This window comes from Saccopteryx bilineata, chromosome 5 (assembly GCF_036850765.1).
Source record: "Saccopteryx bilineata isolate mSacBil1 chromosome 5, mSacBil1_pri_phased_curated, whole genome shotgun sequence".
Lineage (NCBI taxonomy): Eukaryota > Metazoa > Chordata > Mammalia > Chiroptera > Emballonuridae > Saccopteryx > Saccopteryx bilineata.
In genome coordinates this window covers 71,123,167-71,150,371 of record NC_089494.1, presented here as the reverse complement: position 1 = coordinate 71,150,371, position 27,205 = coordinate 71,123,167, and the positions used below count along the sequence as shown (strand labels likewise).

The window sequence follows — 27,205 nt, the reverse complement described above, 5'->3', positions numbered from 1 at the left end:
CATTCACTCTTCCGCTTAAGACCCTCCAGTGACTCTCGATTTCACTTGCAGTAAAAGTCAGAGCTCTTGCCAAAGGGCTACAAACGATAGGCCTGTCTGCTGCTCCTCCCTCCCGGAACAGCCCCCCCCCCCCCCCGGAACAGCTCCCCCCCATCTTGGACGCTGTCTCCTCACTCCTTCCATTGCTCACTCCTTTCCGACATTCTTGCCTCTTTGTGATTCCTAGAACATGCTTGTTCCTTTGCATTTGCTATTTCTTCTTTCTGGAATTCTCTTCACCCCATATACCCTTAGGGCTCAAGCATCATTTTCACTGAGGCCTTCTCTGACTATTTAAACTTTGCCAGCCACCTCTAAGGACCCCTTCACTCCTCTGTCCCACGTCCTACTTCTATTCTCTGTGCACTTACCACTGTGTGATATACAGTATGTTTTAGTTAGGTATTTTCTTTTTACTTATTTGTTTTCTTTGCTCTCTTCTTCCCCTACTTCTACTAGAATAAAAAAAAATTTTTTGTAAATAATGCCTGAAACAGTATATATTCAACAAGTATTTTTTCAAGAATAAATTGAGTTTTCATTTTAAAAGAGTATATTTTTATTTATTTGAGAGAGAGAGAGAGAGAGAGAGAGAGATAAGAGGCATCAACATGTAGTTGCTTCACTTCAGTTGTTCATTGATTGCTTCTCATACATGCCTTGACTGGGGAGCTCACAGCAAGCCAGTGTACCCTTGCTCAAGCTAGCAAACCGAGGCTCAAGCCAGTGACCTCGGAACCATGTCGATGATCCTATGCTCAAACCAGTGATGCCACTCTGCAGCTGGCAATCTCAGGGTTTCGAATTGAAGACCTCAGCATCCCTGGTCAATATTCAATCTACTCCATCACCACCAGTGAGGTGAGTTTTCATTTTTAAGATGAAGTTTAGAAAGTACAATGTCAGCCCTGGCTGGTTGGCTCAGTGGATAGAGGTTGTCTTGGTGTATGGACGTCCTGAGTTTGAATGTGGATTAGGGTACACAAAGAGAAGCGACGTCTGCTTCTCTCCCCCTCACTCTCTCCCTTTTCTCTCTTCCCCTCTAGGCCATTGGATCCAATGGTTCGGGTGTTGGCCTCAGGCACTGAGTATTGCTTGATTGATTCAAGCATCAGCCCCTGATGGGGGTTGCCAGGTAGATTCCCCATTGGAACACATGTGGGAGTCTGTCTCATTATCTCCTCTCCTCTCACTTTATAAAAAAGAAAAAGAAAAAAAAAAGAAAGGAAAGTACAAGCTCAAAACAAGATAGGAAGTAAGCTGTGCTGCTGGGAATGAAACCCAAGCCAGACTGACTATGCTAGCTTGCCAAGTACTCCTCAGGTAGGCCTGTTCACTAGATACTGGAGTAGGAGCTGGAGGGCAGTGACTAACCATACCTTGCTTGCTCATTAATGGTAAACCTGGGATAGATACAGAAGAGGAAAGTTGTGATTTCAGTATAATTTGGTAAATAAAATGAACTCAAGTGAGAAAGGTGTCTTAGACCAGTGTTATAAATTCAGAAGTTGAATCTGAATGGATGAGTATACATTAGCCAGATAAAGAAAAGAAAAGCTATATTAGGTGATAGAAATGGTATGTGCAAAAACATGGAGGTATACGGTTGCATTTTCTGTTCAGTTTCCTACTACTGGGGGATACAATTAAACATGAATTGATAAGAAGAGAAGACTGAGGAAAGAAGCAAATGGTGGATGGTCTTAGTGCCATGTTAAATATCCTAATAGTGAGTCATTTGGGAGTTTAGCAGGAGAGCTCCTTGATTACATTGAGCTTTTAAAGTGCCTACTTAATGGCAATGTGATGAGGGAGACCAGTCAGTAGACTTGTGGAGTAATTTAGCAAAACAAGAGGACACGGCTACAATAGCAATGTTGGTGATGCCGCTAAAGAAGCAGAACAAAGAAACTTTTGAAGGAAGTGTCAGTGATTCTTAGTACCTAATTAAGTAAAACTAGGAGTGAAGGCAGGAAAGAATTGGAGATGATTACAGTTTCTTGACTTCAGCAACATGTGTGGTGTTTCTGGACTAAGATACAGCCTGCAAGAGGAGCATGTCTTGTGGGAATGACTACGGGTTCATTGTTTGACACATTGACTTTGAGATGCCTCAGGGAAATGCAAGCGCTGACATGAATCTGAAAGTCAAGAAAGGCCTGACCTGTGGTGGTGCAGTGGATAAAGCATTGACCTGGAATGCTGAGTTTCTTGGTTCCAAACCCTGGGTTTGCCTGGTCAAGGCGCATGTGGGAGTCGATGCTTCCTGCTCCTCCTCCCTTCTCTCTCTCTCTCTCTCTCTCTCTCTTTCTCTCTCTCTCTCTCTCTCTTTCTCTCTCTCTCTCAGATAAATTTTTTAGAAAAAAGGTAGAGAAAGATGTCATGGTTGGAGACATAGACATGAAGATCAGCTGCATAAAAGTGAAAAGCAAACCCTGAGAATGGATCACTGCCAAGGCCAGAAAGGGGAACAGGAAGCAGTGAGATGAGAGTACTGGGCAATACCACGTGTTTGCAAGAGATAGGCCCTGGTGAAGAAGGACCTGCCATGACAATCAAGAATCCAAAGTCAGAGAGGTGGAAGATAATTAGGGGAATTTAATGCCAATAATAAAATAAAAGATAATTTTAAAGACTGAAAAATAAGAATATGGAAATTTCTTCTGGAAAGGTCTATTTTAAAGGAATGGTGGGAATAGATGCCTTATTGAATAATTTTGAAAAAAATGAATAAAGTGAAGAGTAGTGAAGCAATATCAAGATATCAGTGTAAGAACTTTGTTTTTGTTGCTGTTTGTTTTACTTTGGTTTTTCAAATGAGATAAGAAAATGTGATCTGAGCTAATATTTAACCTGTACATAGTGACATTATCCACTAGTTGTTTATGGCTAGTACCAAAGCTGATTGGCTGGTTTATCTAATTTCATTGGTCAGAATCCAGAGAACAGGGTCATTGATAAATATTTTTTATATCCTCTTCAGTATGATTATAGGCAAAGGGCAAGAAAGTAGAACAGGAATGGTTGAAGACAGTGGTGCGATTCAAATAATTACACAACTGGATCTCTGCCCTAATGTCTATTTTAAATATAAAAAAATGATATATTGCCTGACCAGGTGGTGGCGCAGTGGATAGAGCGTCGGACTGGGATGAGAAAGGACCCAGGTTCAAGACCCCAGGGTTGCCAGCTTGAGCGTGGGCTCATCTGGCTTGGGCAAAAAGCTCACTAGCATGGACCCAAGGTCACTGGCTCGAGCAGGGGTTGTTCAGTCTGCTGAAGGCCCACGGTCAGGGCACATATGAGAAAGCAATCAATGAACAACTATGGAGTCACAATGAAAAACTGATAATTGATGCTTCTCATCTCTCTCCATTCCTGTCTGTCTGTCCCTATCTATCTCTCTGTCCCTGTAAAAAAAAAAAAAGATATATTGAAAGGTAGTTTATTATTCCATTCATTTAACACTTCCCCAGCTTCTAAAATGGGTGATAAGATAACCCTTGAGGTCTATATTTCTTTCTTTCTTTTTTTTAATAATTTTATTTTTTTAATGGGGTGACATCAATAAATCAAGATACATATATTCAAAGATAACATGTCCAGGTTATCTTGTCGTTCAATTATGTTGCACACCCATCACCCAAAGTCAGATTGTCCTCTGTCACCTTCTATCTAGTTTTCTTTGTGCCCCTCCCCCTCCCCCTTTCCCTCTCCCTCTCCCCCACCCCCCATAACCACCACACTCTTATCAATGTCTCTTAGTCTCACTTTTATGTCCCACATACGTATGGAATAATGCAGTTCCTGGTTTTTTCTGATTTACTTATTTCACTTCGTATAATGTTATCAAGATCCCACCATTTTGCTGTAAATGATCCGATGTCATCACTTCTTATGGCTGAGTAGTATTCCATAGTGTATATATGCCACATTTTCTTTATCCAGTCATCTATTGATGGGCTTTTTGGTTGTTTCCATGTCCTGGCCACTGTGAACAATGCTGCAATGAACATGGGCTGCATGTGTCTTTACGTATCAATGTTTCTGAGTTTTTGGGGTCTATATTTCTATTGGTTCACTCATGTCCCAGCTTCCTATTGTATTGGTTTTACGGTTCGGGGAACATCAGTGCATTCATAGTATCGTGGGGGAATTTTGGGCATAACAAAAAACTGAAACAAATGAGAGCTTGTCACCCCCTGGTTGTTTGGCACTTTCTCTCTTTACATTATGTTTGTTTACTGAAGTAATAAACGTGAGGAAATTAAAATGTAGTATTTCATCAAAGGTATAATGAGTTTTATGAAATGGATAAATATTACAAGCATAGTTCAGTCAAATTTTTTTCACTTATGGCCAGAGTGAACATTATTATGGGTGCTGAGAATACACTGTAGCTCAGAAAAACATTAATAAAGAGTAAGGAATGTAAGTTTGTGATTTCCACATTGGTTGGCTGCCCAGGCACCTACCTTATAGAGAACCCTGATTACAACTTTCATTTTAGCAACCAGTTTGCTGAACTCAACAAAAAAATTAGGTATCAGTTCTGCAGGACCAGCAGAACCAGTACAAACTGGCTGAATTCCACCACTGCTTGAAGATACGGAAGAATGGCAGAATCAGCAAACTGGCCGAAAGTCTAATTTGGCCTACTACCTTTTCTCATGGCCTTCAAACACAGAATAGTTTCACAGTTTTAAATAATTGAAAGAACAAACAAACATAGAAGAACATTTCACAGCACAACAATTTTATGAAATTCAAATTTCAGGGTCCATATATGAAGTGTTACTGGGACATAGACACCTCTATTTGTTTACATATTGTCTACAACCACTTTCGTATAACAACAGAGTTGAGTAGTCGTGACAGCCACCACGTGTCTCACAAAAGTGTAAAATATTTCCTACCTGGTCTGTCACAAAAGAAACTTGTTGACACTGATTTATTGTACAACTTTTGAGAATAAAGCAGAACATGGGATCAAGGGCACATGCAGAGTTATTGGCCTCCAACAACAACAACAAAAAGATACTTTATCCTCTAAAACGGGGGAAAGGGTGATAGGACTGTGAGTATAAACCGCTTTGTAGGTGCTAGAAGAGAAAGAGGAGGGGCTCGGCCCCCACCACCTGCACTTCCCACTCTCAGTTCAATGTGTCGGCTTCCATTGATCATGACATTCTAGAGGACAAAACCTGGGTCGCTCTCATCTCCATCCCCCCACAGCTTTCAGCACGGTGCCTTTCTTTCAGCCTCTCTCACTAAATATTTAATTGAATCCCAGGTGAAACTCTATTATAAGCACATTCCTAGAAACCTCTGCCCTTAGGGCCTTGCATTTAATTCTCTTACTATCTAGGCCCACATTTATTAAAGTTTGATGTTATGTTTAGAGGTGTAACGAAAATGGAAACTGGATTCTTATTTAGTTGATTCACAGTTCACGAAATGGACTCACTATAGTCAGTGTTAATAGTCTTATTAAAACTGATCTTTTTTCCCCCTTTTTTCAGCCTGAATAGTTTTATAAGTTACTAAGGCGTTTTGAGAATAATTACTATACAAATAAAAGGTATTAATATAAAATTTTAAAGCTATTGACAATGTAAAATAAGAACAACAAAGAAAGTTGAAAACATTATTTTTTGATATTTGAAAAATTAACAAAGAAAAATTACTATAGAATAACAACATTAACAACGTAGCTACAATTAGTTATTTTATTTCACCAGCATGGTGTTTTAAGTTTTTGAATTATCACACTTGGATATAACTACTCTTTCATGCTCATGTTCACAATTTCTATTGTCTATACCTGTTCATACAAATATCACCCTGGACCAGAAAAGAATTTAAATTTGGAATTTCTAATGAGCAGTTATCTGAAATGATAAGTCCAGATGACCAGCTTGAGGTTTGCTTTTATCATGGCTTAAGTATTCATGTGCACAGGCATGTATGTTTGCAAGTGTTCACTCTGATTACTCACATTACCAGATAGTTCTCATTTACTAAAAAAGTAACAGCATGGCAGTGATAATCATATTGCAATATATAAATATGTCAAAACAACATGTTATACACCTTAAAGTTACATAACATTATATGTCAAATGTATCTCAAAAATTAGCACCATTTTTTTAAAGTAGTGGCATAAATGTGAAAGTATCAGTGATTTTTCCTATTATTCAATCTATTGTGAATGCAAAAATTAATTTTGCAAGAACTCAGTTATCTAATGTTCATTAGTCCCCACATGTAAATCTTTGCATCTCTAAAGAGAGTTGTACATGTGATGACCTGTAAAGATATTCATCTTGGCATTATCATCATTATTAATCATTTAGTAAGGTATAGATTGCTGAAAGGAATACTCTGAAGTGACTGATTATGGTGTTTTAATGCTCAATGACAGAATATATCTATATAAACAACATAACGGTAAATAGACAACCTCTAATCTACAAACTAGTCTAACTCATCTACAGTACAGCACAAACTTACAGTAAGCTTATGTGTCAGATGCTGTTGAGAAAGAAGAAAGAAAAAAAATGTGTGAAAAATAAAAATAAAAAATAATATATTTTGCCTGTCAACTTGTATGGGAATATGGGAGTTTTAGATTCTTCTTTCTGATTGCATTATTTTTCAACATACAAAATTTTGGTTCTTTGCCACTTTCTTCAATAAATCATTCTGGGGTACCAGAAATAAAGCAGTGTCTGGTCTGTGAAGGTGAGAAAGACAGCAATAAAAATAGTCTGTCAACTGTTGATCTTTCCCGATGGAGGTACACCTTTAAGGTCACTTGTTCTAAATGGTATTAAACTTCTCACAGATGAAGGCTGGGAGAAACAGGATATGGTTGACAGTTGAACATGCTTTTAACTAAGTATCTTATTTTAGGCTTTCTAACCAAACAACATTGAAATACATTGGACCAAGATAAATGTTGGGAAGCTGACATTTAAAAAAAATGAACAAAACATAATTTATTAACAGACTATTTTTTGGAAGGTGTCCCAGAGACATCCATGAGTAAAGAAAAGGGATGTATAATGGGACTAATAGTTGTACTAATGAGGAAAATCAGGTTCTAGTGTCATTTTCTAGCTTTAATACATTAGAATATGAGAATATAAATTAAGAGATCTGTAAGAACAAATAGGAAATATATTAAAGCCATATTTTATGTCACCTTCCTAGTCTCCTGTTGGTCCCATAGTATGAAATTACTCTGCAATAATTTTTTTAAAATAACAGACCACTTATTTGTTTATTTATTTATTTATTGACAGAGACAGGGAGAGAGTCAGAGAGAGGGACAAATAAGGACAGACAGGAAGGGAGCGAGATGAGAAGCAACAATTTTTCATTGCAGCACCTTAGCTGTTCATCAATTGCTTTCTCATATGTGCCTTGACTAAGGAGCTACAACAGAGTGAGTGACCCCTTGCTCAAGCCAGTGACCTTGGGCTCAAGGCAGTGACCTTTGGCTTCAAGCCAGTGACCTTTGACCGCAAGCCAGTGACCCTGGGGTCATGTCTTTGATTCTAAGCTCAAGCTGGCAACCTTGGGGTTTTGAACCTGGGTCCTCCTCATCCCAATCTGATGTTCTATCCACTTTGCCACTGCCTGGTCAGGTCAGATCACTTTTTTATTCATTCTTAATCCAAGGACAAAGGTTACATACAGTCAGGTTCTATTACTTTTCTTAAGAAGCTTACAAAGTCTTACTGTTTTACCTAGAAGTTCTTGTTAATTGGTGAAATTAATGGACATCTTTCCTAAAAATATTTTGTAAATGGGAATAGCAATTTTAAATAGCAAAGATATAATCCTAGAGGAAATTGCTCAGTTACAAATGTAAAGCCTTTTTGAAATTGATCTGTGGTTCTAGAGAATTGAGTAGTTAAAATCCTCATTAGCATTCACCTTGACTACACTTTTCATAATCGCCATGAACAATCTTACCTGTCCATCCATCTCTTTAACTGAATCCTCTTCTATCATGTTATTCTGCAGAGCCAACCCAAACTTTTAAATGCTATCTTGACCCTCTACCCTTAAGACATGTGATTCACACCAAGTGATCCTGTCTGTACCCAGAGCCTTGTCATCTCCTCTGACAGTGGCTGCCCAAACTACCGGAAGCTTGACTGCCATGCTGCAGCATTTGCTACCTAACTGAACTTGAGTCATTCAAGCCATCCTGTTTGACAGGAAAGAAAGCAAAACAGTAATCAGGTGATGAAGTACTGCCTAAAACCAAAGCTCAAGACATCTATGTATAATTTATCAGATATGAAATGCAGGTCTGTACGTTGAACCACACTTTTTCCCTTTATATACCATACTTGGCTTTCTGACCTACTTCGCTAGTCATCGGTCTTTAATCTCTAAACTGTTTCACTAGTATTCATGATGGGATTTGGCTCACTGAAACTTATACATCCAAGAAATCAAAAACACTATTATTTTTATATTTAGTTATAGCTGTCCGCTTAACATCTCTTTAAACATTATCCATTTATCATACAAAAGGATAAAAGGAAATAATTTAATTCCTTATATTAGTTACTAAGAACTACTCCTTGACAAATAATAAAAAGCCAGAGAACTTGAACAAAACAACTTTAGTTTAAGCTAAGAAAGTAGCTACTTGGAATGTATACTTACGCCTCACTCTTCCCATCTTACTGATGGGATAACATTACAAGTGATCCTTCTATCTTGCATGGCTATGTAAAGATGAAAGAAAATGTTCCAAGCACCTCAGGAACAAATTCAAGTCCTTCAAAAGGTTAAATAAATTCAAGTTAAGAAATAAACCCCCTTTAAAAGGCCATATGAAATTGGACTATTAAAGGGAGAATGGTTGAAATCTTTTTTCATTCTTTCCGATAGTAATTACTTACTATTCAGTAATGATTTTTCTGTTTGTTCTGTGTTCTTGATATTCTACAAAATGTCATTTCATTTTTGGCAATATATTCACTGAATCCAAAAATGAACTGTTCATTTAGATTGTAGTCTTTCTGTAAATATTATAAAATTACATTTACTCCCTTTTCTATAAATTCAATGACGATGTTTATAAAATGACTGCAGTAACAGGCCACATTATAATCTCTTTTGTCCTGGGAAATTCTCCACAACTAAACCGAAATCTTACTATTTTTCACAGCACAGTATGATCCTTGCCTCAAGAGGGAAGAATAGACAACTGTGGTAGACAAAAACTTAGAAAAGAATTTCTACTTTGTAGACCCTTTTTCTTTCTGGTCCATCTGTTGTAGGTTTATTGGTTTGGGGGAGGAGTTTCTCATTATCAATCAATGTCTCAATAAGCATTTCTTATGCTAATTACTTAAAATCCAGTGAAATTAATGCTGATGAATATAAATAATAAAGCTCTTTTATGTGTAATGTCAAGACATGGACATTTTAGTCTATCTTATATAGTTTATTTAACACATGCCATGAATTGACAGAATGCTTCTGTTGACAGAAATAGTATTTGTCGAATGGCTTGTGTATAAGCAGATGTGTTGATCCAGAATGTGAAGATGCTTGTGAAGGCCTATTAGTGAAGCCTGAACACAACTCCCTTGGATGTGCAAGTGTCTGAACTCTAAAAGAAATCTGACTGTGACTTCAAACAGACTGTTAGATAAATGAGTATATGCAAAATCACAGGAACCGAGCTTGAATGTGAAACAGTTGATGCACATCTTTTCTGTGTTTACAAGAGGAGGAAAAAGGAAAAAGTGTTGTTTCAAATGGCAAGCAATGATGATTTGGTACTTGAGAAAAAAGCCCAAGAAGGTTTTTTTGTTTGTTTGTTTTTTGTAAGTTAGGGGAATTGTTAACAAGGCTGAAAATGTGTTACCAGCTGTGGAATGGAAAAAAAATTTCAAGATGCCTTGTCTGATCCAATCCCCATAACCCAGTTATGAGGGGTTGGTGGAGGAAGTGTGTGTGATGTCTGGAGCTTTTCATCTGTTTGTTATTTAGACATGCTCAAAAAACACAAACTGGAAGCCAGTGTGAAATAGTAACTCTGTCTGAATAACATCTACATGTTACCAGCATTATCAACCGCTATGGCAAATCTTGTGTATACTTGATGTTTGTATTCTAAAAACATTCTTAAGAACTTGTTCAACAATATTGAGCATCTGTAATATGAAAGGCCAGTGGTAGCCTCCAAGAATATGAATATAAGGCAGAGCCCTTATGTTTGTGATCCAGCTTATTGGTACCTTTCAGGAAATTCAAACACCTTCACGGTTTGACGTATAATGTATAGTAGAGTAATAAACAGAAAACATTGAAGGGTGAGAAAGGAATGACCTTTTGTGCCCACATATAAAGGATAGAAAGATAGGTTTTAAAGGGAGGGCATTTTTTAGCTGAGGCTTCACGACAGGGTGAGAGTTTTATAAAAAATGAGAGAACCATCTTGCAGTTAATACCATGCTATGGGTGGAGAATGGCCTTCTATTCCATTCCCTCCTATTTATGGTCAATCCATATTGAAGTTGCCCCCTCAGATTGTTGCCTGAGAAATGCTCTCCAACTATGTTATGTTTGATTCTTTACCAATACTCAAACAAAACCCGCTGATAGTGTGTTTAGGTTCAGAAGTCTTCAGCATCAAGTCCTTCTGGGATAGCAAGAAAGCGAGTGTTGAGTTGACGTGCGTTTGCATGGCAGGCAGCCTCCAAGCCAAAGGAAGACTTTGCACAAAGACATGAATATTTTCCAAATTAGATGCTTTTACCTCAGGGTTTCCAATTTTTTCTGCTGTTAAATTTCAGCTGAGACTACATAAGGCTCGGCTACAGATTTTTTTTTTTTTAATTCTCAGGATCTTCTCCAAGTTTTAACATGTATTACATTCTTTTAATGTTCTTACCAGTTTGTTTGTTTTTTGGTCAAAATACAATTTTTCTCCTCCAGGCAAGTAAAATAATTAATCATAAATTAGGACTCAACAGCTGGGGCAGAGTAGTGTTGCTTACTGCTACCTTATCGTGCCTCTTCTGAACACCTCTTTTAGTCCAGTACCACTTAGAGAAAGGATAAGAATTGATATGTGAATCTCCTTTTAGTCTCTCAGAAGCAAATTTAGAAAAACATCATAGTGTGGTTGCCTGAAGAAAATGTTGAAACGGAGTCTACTCATCAATCAAAAGTAATCATTTCTTTAGGGAGCCTGGCATTGAGCAATAAAAGGGCTTAGGCTTTATAGCAGTTAAAATTATTTGAATAATATTCTTATTTTAAAATGCCTTTCCTATTAAATTTTAGCATAATTAATTTTATAAAATAACAATTCCAATATTATTGAATTTTATATCGTATTAATAATAGGAAACAGAACACTTGTAAAATATAGGAAAACCCAAAGTCAAAAATCAAAATTACTTATTAGGAACACACATGTTCCACATGTCCCTTAATGTCTAAGAAATGACTGTTTTATAATTTTGATTCTATAATTCTAATTGTTTTATGTTTATGTATTTAAAATATTGAGATCACAGTGTATTGCTTTATATTTACATGTAATTCCTTTAGTTCCTCTCCAATCTTCTTCTATACATATTAGTTGTCATCATATTGGTTTATCTTTCTGATAAAGTTTTCACTATTATTTTGTGACACTTTTTATTGTTTTTATATACCTGTAATGGTTCTGACTATAATGGCTGTCTGGTAGTCTACTACATTGATAAATATATATTATATATTTAAATAGTTTCAAGTTTTAATTATTATAAGTATAGTTATTGAAATAGCTTTGTATTTAAAAGCCTCATTCTTCTTGTAGTCCATTAACCATAAATTTATTGCTGCTACCTAATCCCACAATAGCCACAGAATACAGTAAATTAGAGTAATGAGAAAATGAAGTAATGTAGATTTGGCTTCCTAGGTTAAAGAAATATCATGTAAATACAATGTAACAAACATATGTAGACAATGTTAAAGCCACCTACCTGTGACTGGCTGGGAAACAATAGCATATAAAACCCAGTTTTTCTCTCAGTGATCATAACTGTTCATTCCACAGATAACTATTAGTAATTAAAGAGGCAAAAATTATTATTTTTTTTAACTTAGTGAGAGGAGGGGAGACAGAGACAGAGTCTCGCATGTGCTCCAACCAGGATCCACCTGGCAAGCCCACTAGGGGGCGATGCTCTGCCCATCTGGAGTCCTTGCTTGTTTGCAACTGGAGCCATTTTTTTAGCGCCTCAGGCGGAGGCCATGGAGCCATCCTCAGTGCCCATGGCCAACTCGCTCCAATCAGCCATGACTGCAAGAGGAGAAGAGAAGAGAGAGAAAAAGAGAGAGAGGGAGAGAAGTGAGAACGGGGAGGGATGGAGAAGCAGATGGGTGCTTCTCCTGTGTGCCCTGACTTGAACCTGGGAATTGAACCTGGAACATCCACATGTCGGGCCCACCCTCCACAGCTGAGGCAACCAGCCAGGGCAAAGAGGCAAAGATTTAAAGCATGCTATAGTCAAAAAAAAAAAAAAAAAAAAGCAATCTATAGTCTCCAAAGAGTAGCAATTGCAGTGGTATTCATAATTGTTAGCTAAAGTTATTAAGGGTCAGGTATTTTATTCAGGTAAAATGTGTTTACACTTCTCTCTATTCTTAATCCCACACAGTTTGCTATTCACTAAGAAATTCTTAGAATATGTAGATAAAGTTTATTCAGACTGATCAAAACTAGTTTTTATCCTGATCAGGCAGTGGCGCAGTGGATAGAGTGTCGGACTGGGATGTGAAGGGCCCAGGTTCGAAACCCCGAGTTTGCCAGCTTGAGCGCAGGCTTATGTGGTTTGAGTAAGGCTCACCAGCTTGAGCCTAAGGTCGCTGGCTTGAGCAAGAGGTTACTCAGTCTGCTATAGACCCCCGATCTAGGCACATATGAGAAAGCAATCAATGAACAACTAAGGTACCGTAGCAAAAAACTGATGCTTCTCATCTCTCTCCCTTCCTGTCTGCTTGTCCCTATCTGTCTCTCTCTCTTCCTCTGTCTCTGTCACAAAAAAACAAAACAAAACAAAACAAATAAAAAAACAGAACTATCTTTTACTAGTTTATTTATAAGCTCTATGGGTTTTCCTCAATGGCATATTGATATTCTAAACTGAAGCAGGTATGGCAATCTGACCACCTGAATTAAATAGCCCAACATTCTCTATGAAGGAACACATATGTACTATGGTCACATGTATACATAATCATCATACCAGTGTAATAAGGGTATAATTAAATCAGTATAATTTCCTTCCCTCCATCGATAAAAAAAAATAGAGCCAAACATGCTTGGATCATGGTTTCATATAATAGTGCTCTTTGATAAAAAATAGACATGAATAATGAATACTAAATAGGAAGCTGACTATATGAACAAGAAAGAAAATGCCTGCCTCATTTCAAAAAAGCCAGTTACTAGCATTAATATCAAGCCACGGGATTAAGCTCATTAAAACATTTGCCTAAAGGAAAAATCTAATTTATTTCTTGTATGTCTTCATGTTGTATGATTAACATAAAGCATGGTGGTGAATTTTGTGATCTGGATCACGATTTTAATCTGCATAGAACACTTTTATATAATTTTTTTATATGAGCACCACAATTAAGTTTAATTGATAGTATTCCAGATTTGAAGTTTTATTATGAAAAAGGTAGTCATGTTCTTTCTTAACCTCTAAACAGTCACTGAGAAAAATTTTATATTCTTAAAAGTTAGCTTTGATGAAAGGAATTGTATATCTGCATAACAGATTTTGTTTATGAGCTCTTTCAAACATTGTGCATTCAGACTCCAAGATGGCATTTTGTATCTTTAGAATCTTATACTCTTGCCTAGTGCATATAGTACACATTCAGTGTTTCACACTGAATGGCTCTATACCTAAGTTTCTTCTTGTATTTCCAACCTTGGTTAATGGTATCATCTATGCCAGCTCCCAAATTAAAAATCCTAGATTCAGGGTTTCCTAGCATGCTGAGGCTAAGTATCTGTTGATTCATTTCCTCAATATCTTTCCTCTCCATCCCCAGAGCTGCCATTGTCTTCATTCAGAGATTTGTAACAATTTTTCTGGGATATTTTAACAATTTTATTTGGTCTCCTAGACCTTTCCTTGAATTTATTCTCCAGAGTTACCTAATAAAACACAGTTGTAATCAAACCACTTAAAAACCTGCTATGAGTACAAATTGACTCATACAAATGCACAATCTCATCAAGATCAAATAACCTCACCATTTTCACAGTGATATTTTTAGTATCCTTCCTACATACATTAGTTGTGCCTCAGAAATTACATATATTCCAGCCCTTCTGCCTAGAATACTTCTTTTCCAAAAAAGAGCTCCTACTCATCCCTTAAGATTTATTTCCCATGTCACTTCTTCTGTGAAGTCCACCATGACTGCCTTCCAGGCATCCCCAAACTATGGCCCGCGGGCCGAATGCGGCCCCCTGAGGCCATTTATCTGGCCCCCCACCACACTTCCAGAAGGGGCACCTCTTTCATTGGTGGTCAGTGAGAGAAGCACTGTATGTGGCAGCCCTCCAATGGTCTGAGGAACAGTGAACTGGCCCCCTGTGTAAAAAGTTTGGGGACCCCTGAATTGTCACTGTCAGTGGTAGTCAACCTGGTCCTACCACCCACTAGTGAGTGTTCCAGCTTTCAGGGTGGGCAGTAGCGGAGCAACCAAAGTATAAATAAAACAATAGATTTAACTATAGTAAGTTGTTTTATAAAGATTTATTCTGCCAAACTTAGCAAAAATCCAACATAAAGTACTTAGTAAGTAATTATTATTATATGCTTTAACTTGCTGTAACTCTGCTTTATAAATTTTATAAAGTATAGTTATTTCCCTACTTTATAAATCACCATTATGGTGGAACTGGTGGGCAGTTAGAAAATTTTACTACTAAAAGAGATACAAAAGTGGGTGGTAGGTATAAAAAGGTTGACTACCCCTGATATAGTCCCAGTAGGGCCACCCTGCATTAAAGCTAAGTTTGGATACTGATTCTGTCACATTGGCAAGTCACTTAATCAATGTGTCCCTCAGTTGTCTCATCTATGAAATGGTGGTGGTAAAAGCAACTTACCTCATACTCTTGTTTCAATGGTTATATGAACTAATACATCTAAAGCACTTCAATCTAGTAAGTGCTTAATAACTGTTTTCTATTTTTATATAGCATTATTCACTCTTGTCTTTGTGTTCCTGTATATTCTTCATTTATAAAACTTAGTTACAATATGCTGTAACTATTTCCTTATATCTGTCTCTAATTCATGATGTAGAGGCACTCAGCTTGCAGACTGACTTATTCATCTCTTTAACAATAAGAGCACTGAACTAGGTTCGGAACATAGAGCACTTGGTGACTGTAAAATGAATAAACGGATGATTGGGTTAATTAATTTATTAACAAACTATTTTCATATGTCTCTGTTAAACACATTATAGTAGATTCAATCTATTATAGCCAACTATTTGTAGACTTATGCAGGTAAAATAGAATACAGAAAACTCTTTTTTTCTGTGCCATGACCTCAAAAGCTATCTCACAGCCTCTTTTTTTTTTTTAATTTTTTTATTTTTCTGAAGTTAGAAGCAGGGAGGCAGTCAGACAGACTCCCGCATGCTCCTGACCAGGATCCACTGGACATGCCCACCAGTGGGCAATGCTCTGCCCATCTGGTGCATTGCACCAATGCTGCCGGAGCCATTCCAGCACCTGAGGTGGAGGCCATGAAGCTGTTCTCAGCACCCGGGGCCAACTTTGCTCCAGTGGAGCCTTGGCTGCGGGAGGGAAACAGAGAGATAGAGAGGAAGGAAAGGGGGAAGCATGGAGAAACAGATGGGTGCTTCTCCTGTGTGCCCTGACTGGGAATTGAACCCGGAACTTCCACACGTTGGGCCGACACTCTACTGCTGAGCCAACCGGCCAGGACCTATCTCATAGCCTTTTTAGTTATGTTGCAACTTTTCCATTGATGTGGAGAAGCCACTGTTTGTATTAAATAATAATAATAATAAATATTAATATTATTATTATTATTGCCTGCTCAGTTCATGTTTGATTTTTGCATATGCTATTTGACTCCATATTTTCTGTCCCAGGCTAGATATATAATTCAGTGTAAAAAATCATAATCAACTTGGATGATCTCTAAGAAATAAATGTATCCTTTGTGTTCTCAGTGAGGAGGTTTGCTTCATTTACTCCTTTATCTTGAACAATGCTGTTTTCTAATGCCTTTGTGGTGATAAAGAGAGTGAGGGGTGGAGGGAAAATCTGGATACTTTCTTCTCTGGGTCACTTTGGATAAAGGCTTCTTTACAGCCATGTTAAGATGATTTATGTACATATTGTGTATATAGTAGCACCAATTATAAAACTAGTCCCACCATTTAACCTGTATCATTCTTAGTGGCCATTTACTGGCCACTTAACACCTGCTATTTGGGTAGTCTAATATCCAGATAGGATGAAAAGTCAGAAGAATAAAACTCCTATAGGCTTGTTTGCTTTGATAGGTAATGGTGTATCTGGTGGTAAGAGGGGTGTTTTAAGCCTTCATTTGCATTACCCAAATGTATCTGTTTTCAATCTTTGTAGAACTAGAACATATTTGTCTTTCCTCTACATTTTTTTCTTAGCTTAGAAATAAGATAACAGAAAGTAATAAAAACACTCTCCTCTACATACTTTAATTAAGGAAGGTCCTGTTTTGTTAGTCTTTCATAACCTCCCAAACACATTAACAATATCTGATATTAATAATTTTTCACAATATTTGAAAGCTGACAAGCCGAGGACAAGACAAATCAAAGTACCTGGGAACTCACTAAATCTGTCTAATAAAACTAGTTTAATGCTTTCTACTTGTCATATATAATTGAAAAGTCATAGAATCATTGACTTTTAAGGTTATAAATGAGATCAGAGACCAGTTTATCCAACCAAATTTAAATTGTTTCTTTATGACAGATTCCTTTCTCCTCATTTCTCAGTCACTACCATAGTTCAGACCTTATATTTTGTCTCATCTCCTCTTCATCAGACTTTCTGCTGCTGCCTTAGGGTTTCCCTGGTCTAGTTTCTCCTCGACTGTCATCGTCTCCTTCTTCATTTTGACCATATCTCTTCTTTTATGCCTTGGTGACTTCCCAGTGTCTTATATGTTCCCAAAATCTCAAGCTTCAGAGCAGTTCTAGGAGGACCAGACTTTCTTTTTCTCTTTCACCCTCCCAACACATGCCTAAATCTCTTCTCACCCAAATTTCCTCCAAGTTCTTCTCATTAGGAAAGAAAGCTATTGCCCTTGATTCTAAACTTTTCTCAAAGTATAATTTTGCAACTCGGAATTCCCTTTTCTCCCAGCTAGTTCTGCGATCTCTATTCATTCAGAGACTCCATTCCTGCAATATAAACTTCTCAGTTATCATAATACTCCTTTGCTTTGGAGACTGCCTACATTATTTTGCATCTCCTTTCCACCCTCTTAAGTTATATTTTCTTTTCATGCACACTTTAAATGCATCCATTTCATTAAATAAAATTTAGTGATTTCACTGACTATGCATATTACACCGTCCTTTCATGTGCTTTAGGTTTCTTAATTTCTCTGTCATACACATGTAAATATTTTCCAGTTATCAATTGCTCGTGACTACCACAACAATTAGTGTCTTAAAACAGCAACCATTTAATTGCCTTATAAATTACATAAGAAAAGAATTTGAGAAATGCTCAGCCAAAGGATTCCTCTTCATATAGTGACAGCCACGATTACTTCCTGGTGTCCATTTGGTGGGAGGGTATGTTTGGAGGATCCAAGATGGCTTTCCCTATGTGTTAGGCATCAGGAATGGTTACAACACTATGCCTAGTAAAGACTGTTGATCTGATTGCCTATATGTGGTTTCACCATGGTGGTCTTGGGGTGGTTAATTCACTCATGTGGCAGCTCAAGGCTCCTGGAAAGAGCGTTGTAAGAGGCTCAAGAAGAAGCTACAGGGTTTCTTAGAACCTAGGTTTAGAATTTCCAGAATATTACTTCTGTAGTGCCTATTGGTTAAGCAAATTATTAAGACTAGATTTGAATAAAGGTGAGGAAAACTAGACTCAACCTCTTCATGGGAAGGATAGCATAAAATTAGCAGCCATTTTATTTCTATATATATTTGACATTTTGACATGTAAATGATTTTTAATTATAATGATAATTTGCTAATTTTAGAAATCAATGTTCAAAAAAAAAGAAATTGTACTGATTGTACATAAAATGCTTGTTAACTCAATAAAATATTTAAACTTTAAAAAATATGGCCCTCCTTTACCACCCTCCTATAACATGCTCAACATTTTTTTTAGCTAGATAGACTATTATATTTTTTAGCTAGATAGACTATTATATATATTTTTTTTAGCTAGATAGACTATTATATTCTTGGAAACAGTATATATTTCATTTTTATATCTCTAGCAACTGTCTCAGAGCTTGGTAAATGGTAACATCTCAATAAATATTTATTGAATTGAATCAAATTAGTCCTGGATTTAGAAGCTGTCATAGCCAACTTATTGACTTCTCTGAATGTATTGTGGGACAGAATGAGATGCAGTGAGAAAATCCAGCCTGATCAAGGGTAAATCCAATCGGAGGTACTGGGACATATGTCAATTAATACAGTTCCAGGAAGCACAGGTCACAGTATCAGTGAGCTTCTCCCTCTTCCTTCATGCACTAGCATGTTCAAGGAATTACCCATTTAGCATGTCTATGCCCAAATTACTGCATGAGCTGAGCAGCAAACATTTTAAATTACTTCTGACAGCTTTAGCTATTTTGCAGAAAATGGGAGCAAACAAAATGATTTTATTATGACTTTTTGTCATCAAAGAAAAACTAAACTAATAGAAGTCAATATAGTAAGAATCAAAATATCTTTGTTCAATTCACAGCTTTCAATATAACAAAGTAAATCAAAAAAACATCCTTTTAATCTTGGGTAAAATTTGTTTTTTTAAGATGTGATCTTGTGTTTCTCTGTTAATTTCCAATTTAAAGAATTCTTGACTGATGAAATTCTTATAAAAGTACAGGCATCATTGTTCATTGTGTATTTTGAGAGTCAGAAACTGCTGCAATTCTTTTGTCATGTCCATGACAAGAAAGTGCCAGAATTTTGATTGAGAGAATGAGTATATTTTGTCATTTTTTTAATCCTGAAGCAATTTTATGAGATTTGTTTTAAATTACTACATTTATTTCTATTTTTCTCTGCACATATTAGAAAAATAACACTTTCTGTTTTCAAAAGCCCTATCTACCTATTGCATCAGTTTACCTCAGCTATTAGAATAATGCATTTAAAATTTACTTTAAATATGCATTAAGACTTACATAACTTCTTCTTACTTTACTAATATTAGTTGACAATTCTTGGTTAAAGTCAATTTAGGGAACTGAAGTATAAAAATATTGCTATATATTTCCATGACATACTTTCCAAAGACTTTTCTGTTCCTGTTTTGCAGACTTGAAAACTAAGGCATCTGATGCTAGAATAACTCACCAATGTCATTTAAGATAATAGTAGTCCCTGGAAGATTATTACTATTTCACGATCATTCTGTCCGTTTCTAAATATCTCTAATTCTATTGTCCACCTTTAAATAACTTTGTTAACATTAATGAATTCAATAGGCTCTTGTATTTATACATTAAGTTTAGAGCCTATAATCTTTTCATTGAAGACTCCCTATTTTACTGATAATTTGTGTTAATTGCTAGCTATATCTATATCCTTGTATTTATAATCTTTTCTCATTATAAATTATTTCTTTACATACATTTATACACTTTAAATATATGTGACTTTTATTTTCAATTTTATACCCCTAGCCCCTCCTTTTACCAAGAATTTGGAAGTAACTTCAGTTTGTGCTGATTTTTTTCTTCCATTTGGCAACCATTTTATTTCACTGTTTTTGAAGTGATGCAGTAAGAGAAAAATGGCTGCCTTTTGTTTATTTTCTTGTACATTAACATGATGGAATCATCAAAGGTATTAGCTAGAATGCACATATCTTTAAAAACCCAGAGGTGCACAATAAGTCAGAAACAGTCTGGTCTTTTTTATTCTTTCTTTTAATGCCCCAAGGTTTTTCAGCTTTAGCGTGGCTCTTGTATGCAGAAGAAAAAATGAACATGAGCATTTGGGAACAGACACATTAAAATTGTGGCATTTAAAACATACCTAAATATTTTTCAGTGTTAAGAAAAACCTAACAAAAGGCATTTACTTAAGACATGAAACATAAATCAATGCTAACCTTACAAAAATATCATAAAGCATGATGTTAAATCATTGTATTTAGAGACTGGGCTTTTTAGCCACACTTGCCTATTGTGGCTTGAAGTTATTTTTAAAAACTTCAATTGACACAAAAATTTCTAAGTTATTAATATTTTCAAAAAATAATACATTAATGGAAGACTTAAGCAGGTATATATATTTACTATTTATAAAATTACTGAATTATTTATGACCACTATTAAAATGTACTGTTTATCTTAACTATACAGCAAATTTGTTTTCTGATCTTCACTTATGGTTGCTTCTGACTCTTCCTTCTGGGTTCTTTGTTGTGTTTTGCATTATTTACCATAAGCTTTCCACTGAGATTAAGAAGCAACAAGCTTTTAATTACCAACTGAATTTAGACAGATTATTAAAAACATAAGAAATAGCTTTTTTAAAAAATTGGATTCCAAAGCTAAATGGGTTTTTTTTTTTAATTTGGAAATCCACAATCCATTTTCAAATTTTGAGAAATAATTTTAGGTGTTTGTTTTAAAAAATATTTTTAGAAAGATAATTTGACTATATTTGTGTGTGTGCGTCTATATATTAATTCAATATCTGTACAGCAGAAAATTCCTGTATATGTGGAGTAGTCAGCTCTGAAACTACTTGTTAACACTGAAATCAGATAAGGTAAACCATACGCTTTATTGAGGTAAGCTGTCTAAAATAAGTTACTGAGGTTTTAAGAATTAATATAAACCACATGTTCTTTAGATCTTTAAATTGAAATCTTCATTGTTCTTTTAAGTCAGCTGTTCTAAGAATGTGTCATCTTTTGAAAAGATAATTAATCATCTACCTCATTTATATACATCAATAGAAGAGATTCACCCTCATCTACTTTGTCAAAAGTAATTAGAAGAGCTCTATTTTGATTCATATATAGTATCTACTAGTGATTGAGATTTTCATAGAGGAGATTTTGAGGGTAACGGCCCCTTATCCTTTTAGAAAAATAACCTCTGCCAAGGAAAGAAACACCAGCTATCTAAAGGTTAAAACATGCTGTCAAATCATTCAGTGGAGCAAGGCTCTTTAATAACATTTGTACAAAAGTACTTTCAGAAAGCAGAAGGTAGAAAACGGCTTTTTGCTAGTTCCCCTTCCTTAAATTATTATTTGCCCTCTTATAAAATAAAATCTAGTTAACTTCTTTTGAATGCTGGTTCAAACGTTTCCTATAATAATAAAAAAATCTTGTGAAGGGATTTCCATAAGTTGTGCTGCATTAATGACTTAGAGCAGCTTCATAGTCTGTTATTCCTTCCTCCTAGCAGACCTCAGCTGATAAAAATATCCATAGACACAGTGAAGTCAGTGGCATGCCTGGCTTTCTCAGACAAAACTCCCATGTGATCACATATAGGCAGCCTCAGTGAGGCTGAGGCCGTGCAGCTAGCAGTAGGTAATGAGTCTTTGTGCAGAGTGAAGCTCTTGTCGCTGAACAATAAAGCATACGGTACCAGCAATAAAACACAGGGCTGGCAAATTTAAGAAGATTCCGCTGAACCAGGAAGAACAGTGCCTTTGGTAATGCTGGAGCATATTATAAAATGATAATCAATTTACTTTGGATTCTAATGAATAAAGACTGCAAGGATTGAGAATACACCTATTTGAACAGGTCAGTGATTTTATAAATTACTCCAACACTTCCTTGTGTTTGAATGGATTTAAATTAGAATGGACTGATGTGTGTTTTGCCTTAAACAAAAACTTTGCAAAATATTTGCAATGTGTAAGATGAAGGATGCGCTTGAATTGACCTAGTGTAATTAAATTGTTGATATAGTCAAATATGACAGAAATGTTTATATGATTACAGCAAACTAAAAAGTTATTTGTCTTATTTAAAAATTTATGGGTAAAAGGAAAATTCCACACATAATTTCTAATATTCTATATATACAGGAATAATATAAAGCAGAAGGCTACTAATAAATAGCTTAATAAAAAGCTTCAAATTTATTTTTTCAATATTAAAAACATTGTGTTGTCATAGTTAACATGTATTATAAACTGGATGAAATATTCAGAATTTATTGATGTCTTTTGATATACTGCAAGGAAAGGTTTGGAATATTTAATTATTTTAATAAAAATATTTTAAATAAGAATATTGAAATGTTAGTAGTGCTACCTATTAAAACAATGCATTTTATATTTAAATATAGAACTAGATATCTATATGACTCTTGTGCGCCTTTTATTTTTCATGTTACATTTTCTATAATAGATGGAAAGTGTTATTGCATAAAACCTTGTATTTCATAGATACTATTCACTCACTAATAGAAAAAACAAATTAGCTTAATTGTTAAAAAATGAATTAATTATATGATGATGCATATTTTCATTTACTTACCATTTAGAAAAGAAGAATATGTGCCTTCATGTGTATTTATAAAAATATGTACACACGTGACCTCTATCTCTAGAAAATAACCACTTCTTAGGTTTATGATTAATAGAGAAGTTTATTTTTAAAATAGAGAGATTTCTGTGTGTAGAAAGACAAGAGAAGAAATAACTCTAGCAAATATAGCACAACACTGAACATCTTTGCCAATGACAGACAAGCATTACTGCTACATGAATCTAGATTTAAATACATAGTTTAACTTTGCTCTACATGTTTACTGCTGTGTTGTTTTAAAGACATCCTGAGATCTAAAATCTTTATAATTAATTTTTAGACACCATTTAAGATGAGTGTTTTTAAAACACTAGAGTACATCTAGTATTTTATGGAATTATTATAATGACTTTATGTAGTTGTATAGTGGCTACAATAAATTTATACCTGTAAAATGCTGTTTAATTCACAACAAAAGAAACACCCCATGTCCTTTGATTATGCAAGCAATACTGTGTATCCCATGAGGAAAAAATAAGCTATCTTTCAGAAACAAGAAAAGTTAATGAAAAATTTAAATTGGCTTTCCATATTGTATTTGAATGAAGTATTTGACTATGTAGGTTTCCTTAGTTATCCTAGTCGATGTGACAGGTTCTTCTGGTGGGAGCAGGGAAAGTAGGGCTCTAAAACAGTTAAAAAAAAACACATGCATTAATAGACGTGGGGGGCTGTGATGCTGCCAGCCCAGTGAAATCAGTGCCCACTCTGCATCGCCTGCCTAATCCAGCTCTCCAGTGATTCAGGTATTCTGGCAGAACTGCAGCTTCACACTCCTTACCCAGCATTCCGTTTCAGCTGCTGAGGACTGCCTGAGCCTTATGCAAATGAGATCAGCTCTGAGGCTTTGACTGCAGAAGCAGAGGGGCGGGGGGGGGGGGGCAGAGGGAGTTCAAAGGTCACAGGGCTGGTGGAAAGCTGGATCAGTTGCCTGAAAAAAATGCAATGCATTAGCTTCTCTGCGGCAGTGTTTTGCAGCAGTTAAATGAAGTGTGCTTTATTTCTCAGAGTGAAGATTTTACAGCGTGTGTGCCGTAGTCGTTTAAAGTGCACACAGGTACGGTGACAGATTTCCTGATGCGCCTGATTTTATTTCTGTAGAAGACACTTGATGAGGATTGGCTCTTTTAATTCACTGCGGAAATCAGCAGGGTATTCCTCGTTTTCAGGCTTCTTTCAGTTTATTCTTTAAATATTCTTAATGTTTTCTGGATTTGAAATATGGGTGGTTGTTTAAATGGAATAATTTCATGTTAGAAAATAATAGGTTTGGGTTTTAAATAATTACATTTTCGGGGAAAGTTTTTGATTGCAGAGAGATACCTGGGTTGAAACATGTAGATAAATATCAGAATTTAAAACTTTTAGAGGATTTTTACATGTTTAAGAAATGTATTTAAAATAAGAACTGGGTTCCTAATCTATGATTCTTCTGAGGTATCTGAAATTAAATAACGGAGTTCTTTTGTTCATATCCTATACTACATCTTGGCAGTTTTTATGTTATATTTTCATTTCATTTAAGAGTGAGTGGCAGTTTTGAGAGTCATCATTTTATATTTTATTGATAAACACCTTATCAGAGAAATAATTTCTTATTTTGGTGCTGCATAATTTTCTTAATTGTTATTAATTTTCTTTGGGACTTTATAGACTATATTATTTTGAATTCAATTTGTTTAACTTCCTATGACATTTCCTTTTAGTTAACTCTGGATAGTAAAGTGATCCCTATAAATGTCACAGGCAGGACAAAAGTCTTTTTTTTTTTTTCCGGTGCACTAAATATCTCACTTCTATAAAATGTGATTACATCATAGTAGAATCTGACCTGTACCAAACAAATGTGTATGTACTTTCATTTTTCATAGTGCTTTTATATTTTTAAAACATATTTTAAAAACACTTAAAACATGATCAAATTATGTTTATTCATATCATTAAAATTTTTAAATATATCAACTCAGCAATTAACAGTGTTGATGGGAAATAATTTTATTTTAATTTGTATCAAGTCAACATCTGTCTACATCACAGGTTGTATGTGTATGAAAATATTCTGGGAAGATGAGGCTAAATAATGTTTAGTCATAAAATTACTGCTTTATGCTTTTATATTTGCATAAGACATTTTAAAATAAATTTTATGAATCTTACATACAAAGCACTAGCACGTTTAGATAAATTGAATTACTTTCTTTGAACTGAAAAGAGAGTGTTAATTTATTATCATGATTAAGACTTGGGAGTTTGGCAATGATACCTTTTATTTTAAAACTAGTGATTGGGGGGGAGGGTGAACTAAAACTGGAGGTTGACCAATAAAACGGTGAAGGACAATTATTTCAAATATTTATGAAATCACTTTGTTGTAGTCATTCAAGCAAGATATTCATTCACTCATTATCACTCTGTGGGGACATTATAATATTTATACAGGATCCTGAGATTAACATAGAAAAAGAAATTCATGTGCTGTGTGTTTTGTAAAAATGCAAAAAAATGACCATTTTTTTCTAAACTCTTTCTCGAAACTCAATAACAACTGCACTAAAGGGGGTATATTTCAAATAAATTGTTTCTTTCTTATGTTGAATGGAATATGCTGCCCTCTATTTCAAATAACATTTGTAAACATTTGTCATATATATGTGTATATATAATTTGTTATGAAATATATATATGTATGCATTATATATGTATGTATTATATTATATTTTATATATTATCTATGCATGCATACATATATATTTTTTTCAAACAGTCAAATAAATTATTTTAATGGTTAATCATATTTATTTCAACAATTTGGAAAAACAGATTTTTTTTTACTTTTAATTTAGCTCATGCCTATAGTTTGTATATACTAACCTCTGTGTGTGTTCTAGGCAGAGCACAGAAAGGAGGAAAGAACCCAGTTTAAAATTCATTTAGGCAGTCAAATACTATTAACTTTGTAAATATAACCGCTACCCATTAGCACATTCTATACATAGGAATAAAAATAGTGCGAACAAAGGAGAGCCTGTGAGGATTCTTAGAGAAAACATGATATTAGACAAATGTGAAATAAGAAGAACTGCTGTGGTTCCATGAGCCAGGGGAGAGTTTTGTATGTCCTGCAGCCAATTTATGCCTTTGAATATCCTAGATAATTTATGTCTCTATACAAATTCACTCAAAACTTTGAAGTCTCTTTTTGCATTTGCTTGAGCCATACTACCATTCAAATCTCAACAGCATGTAAATACTAAGTTCATGGTCTGGATATTTCAAGGTATATAAAAATGTATTTGTGTAAATGTACTTCAAATCAAATTTGGAAAGAAAAGAGAAGATAGAGTAATGTAAAAACAAATCGTTGAAGGATATGCTGTTAGTGTATTTGAAGAAATGGTGTTATATCAGACTTCAAAGGAATCTTTAAGGACATTTCAAAAATTAATTTCCTGCATTATGATTAGTAGTCTGTCTTTGTCATCACTTGAAACTAGAGACCATATTGAAAGCTTGGAAAAGATTTTAGAGCAAACATGTTGTACTCAGTCTAACAGTATGGAAGAAAATACAACCTCTACAAATAGTTGTTGTCATCTCAAAATTGCAAGTCCAAGTTTTAAGTTGTATTATTATTTTATGTGTCTTCTGAACTTCTGATGCCTATAAAATAGAAAGAATAACAATTACTTATATCGAAATAAAAAGCTCAAAATAATTGAGCATTCAAAATCACATTAGTTTATGTTAACTTGGTATTTCTTAAACTATCAAAAACATTGATTGCCTTTTTATCATTTAGTGTGGAACTTCTACAGAATTATATCAATTTTTTTGAAAAGTCTAAGTACAATACAATTGTAAAATTATTTAAATTTTTTTATTCCATATTATTAGACACATAGCAATATGATAATAATACTTATCTAGAGCAGTTGAAAAATAAGTTATGCTAAATAAACAAATTTTCCAAATAGGTAAAATTTATAACTTTAATGGTCAGTTTTTTTTAAATGTTAATTGTTTTCATGGAAGCAAAATATAGTACATATCATTCTGCTTTGTTGAACAAAGTGGAAATGAGTTTAGGCTTTTCTTCATGGCATAAGAATCATCCCCACAATTACATTGATTTATTGCAAAAGATAAAACTGTTCTCTAACACCAAGTGGTCATGCTATTATATGTTTTTGTATGTAATTTTATATCCTTTTATATATTTATGTTATTTTTATAATTTTACTCTCATGTTAATCTTTATTTTTAATACAGTTAAAAATTGCTTTTTATCTAAGAGCAACT

General features: G+C 34.9%; 1 protein-coding gene across 5 annotated transcripts in view; it reads left to right on the top strand.

The window, feature by feature from the left end:
- Window positions 1–27,205, top strand: part of CSRNP3 (cysteine and serine rich nuclear protein 3) — a 232,675-nt gene that overhangs the window by 102,448 nt on the left and 103,022 nt on the right. Inside the window, exons 1-2 of one of the 5 annotated variants that reach the window (XM_066279591.1) lie at window positions 22,081–22,114; window positions 23,915–23,963. The exons of 2 other annotated variants lie outside the window; for them this stretch is intronic. The gene's annotated coding sequence lies outside the window, so the exon portion shown is untranslated. Of the gene's footprint in view, window positions 1–22,080; window positions 22,115–23,850; window positions 23,964–27,205 lie in introns of those variants that run through there. 2 more of the 5 variants (XM_066279592.1, XM_066279590.1) reach the window with 2 other exon arrangements.